We start from the raw sequence: 2820 nt of genomic DNA on the forward strand, positions 1-2820 counted from the left end.
CTAAGAGACCAACATTTGATATACTATATATATATATATATATATATATATATATATATATATATATATATATTTCTATTAGTTTACATATATTCTGATTTTAAATCTCTCCAAAAGCCTTGTCTGTGCATAAGCTCTATTCTTCCAAACCTTATGGGAAAATTCCCCCAGTACATTTTCTGCCACCCTCCAGAGAACATAAATAAATAATTTATAGGCAAAAATCACACTAAAAAATGTTTGTGTAGAGGGAAACATTGTGTTGACCTTGATAGAAATACAGCAACCCATGGGAAGGTTTTGAAGTGAGGGCTTAGATCTTCTGCAAAGTGTGTATTTTAGGGAGTCAGAGTTGGACTAATACATGCTGGACAGTAGAGATATAGGAGAAGTTACATGCTTAAGTCTTCTCGTGATGATATCCGTAAAGCTGCAAACATTTTTAACATTCTGGTTTGGTTTTGTTTGAACTTGGATTTCTCAACACCATTCCTGATATCCAGGGTGAAGTAGATCTAGTAATTTCAATGCTGTGGTATAGCTTCATATCTTTGTTAATGTTTTCTACTACTTCAGTGTTCTAAAGTGTGTTTGCTTGCTCTTACATGGAGTTCTTTTTCACTACACAAACACACCCACAAAACCTTGTCTATTGGAATCAAAGGTGTTAATTCCCCATTTTTTTTCTCTCTGTCCCCTGAAAACTCCATGTTTAACTAGTTATCTTTTGTTTTCTAGAACATAGAATTATTGCAAACTAGACTTGTAAATGTGGATAACCCCAACAAACATGCCACTGGCTTCATCGATGGTAAGGTAGAAATTTCACACCCATACTTCCTAATTTCTCCTAGAGTTTAAAAAACAATCTACACACAAAACTATGGCAATATAAAAAGGCAATTAAATTTTGCTTTGCATCTGTATCTCAGACTTATTTCTTTCGGTAAAACCCACCTTCCTTCTATCCTGCCACAAGATATGGTTAAAACAATCAACTCTCTATGACAGCTATACATTCACGTACACACTCAAAGATACCCACACTAAGACTGGATGAAAATGCAAGAAACCTATGCTTCTTCATCAGATGCCAGGGAATTCTCTAAGTCTCCTCAGGAATACATTAAAACCCTTTTCATTGAATGCCTATAAAAATAATAAAATTCCAGATCAATACCTAGATAAAAATATAGTATTCTGCTTAAAGAATGTGAAGCTCTTTACAAAGTAAACCAGCTAATATGATTAAATCCAACACAAGAGTTTCCTTTTTGAAATAAAAAAAAATATTACTAACATCATGAATAAGTTTAAAACTTTCTTCATATCAATTGGCTATTTGTCTAACAGATCTTAGAAGAATATAATTTTGACATATTCAATTTTATGATTGAAAGAATATCTTGGAAACAGAATGTAATTGTGTATCATGAACAGAAGTCTAAAGAAAATACAGAGGTGAAACAAAACTGCACATTTCAGAATGCTCTAAAATGTAAAAAGGATTTACAGTTTTTAACAACAGTTATGTGGCTTTCTCAAAACCTTTTATATCCACTCAATGACTGTGTTTTGTCTGCTTTAAAGCCTCTCTCTTCATTACAGTTCACCCTCTGTTAATAACAACACACAGTTGAATTTAATGTTTGTGGAGTCCGATTTATTTTTCCTTTGCTCTTATGTGCAATAATTGTTATGCATGTGAAATTTTCTACCACATTGCAACAGGCAAGCTTTGGTTCAAATTTCTTGTCCTACACAAAGGAAGATTTTGAGTGCAGAATCTCAGCTACTAAGTCCTGTGATGCTGTTTATTTTTTTCTCTCTCGTGTTGGGTGAATTACTGGAGAAGTGGGAAGAGGGAGGGAGAGAAGGAGAGGGATGAGAGGAAGAACTGAAAGTTCTCTGCCAGGCTATGTAGAATCTTGATCACAATTTGCCTCCATTCATGGTGGGTGTTCCCGAACTTTTCCTCGAGCGTCCTTGCTTTTCTCCCATTTCATGTAGTGATGGTTCTCTGTACATCACACTGGAAGGTAAAATTAAAAAACAAAAAACAACTACTTATTATGAACAACGTAAATCTGGCTTCCAGTGAATTTCTCAAATTTGATTTCAGAATATTTTTTCACTGTCATCACCACCTCTACTCCAAATGTGTTAGCCTAAATTAAAGCCTCAGTAGCAATACATGGGTTTTTTTTCTGCTTCTACCAGGCACAGTCACTGCAGACAATGGCAGTTTGTTCTCTTCTGTGGAAGACAATGCTTGACTCTATATAGTCCTCTTAACATGTATAAATATGACTCTTATTGATAGGAGAAATCAAAACAGTAGTTTAAATTAGACAAATTTTGTCTTCTATCAATCCTTATTCTAAAGCCTATTTTCTAGAGAAGATATTTATTGACACGCTCGCTAATCTTTACCCCCGTTGCAAAACTTAGGACATTTCTAGAGCATAAATTTTTAGCTCCAATTTTCACAAGCACCCTTCATCAGAGGTCATATTTGAATAAGATTGAGATGTAGAAAAATATCAATGCATTTCCTTAATTGGGCTCGAAACTTCCTTCACACCAATCAAGGATCAAGTCCTCTCTTTAGCTACTCAACAGGGACATGGTTATTCAATCTAACATTAAGTTCACTCCTCTCTTCTTTGCTGGGCTAGGTTGTCATCTGTGGAGCTATCATGGCAGTTGCTCAATTATTGTTTAGAATGAATAGGTTTTCCATTCATAGCTATTCTTATAAGATAAATCACCATAGTGAGTCCTTTTACTTCACTGGGCTATTACTATAATAGAGACAAA

The sequence above is a fragment of the Arvicanthis niloticus genome, chromosome 12 (genome assembly GCF_011762505.2).
Source record: "Arvicanthis niloticus isolate mArvNil1 chromosome 12, mArvNil1.pat.X, whole genome shotgun sequence".
NCBI classification, from domain to species: domain Eukaryota; kingdom Metazoa; phylum Chordata; class Mammalia; order Rodentia; family Muridae; genus Arvicanthis; species Arvicanthis niloticus.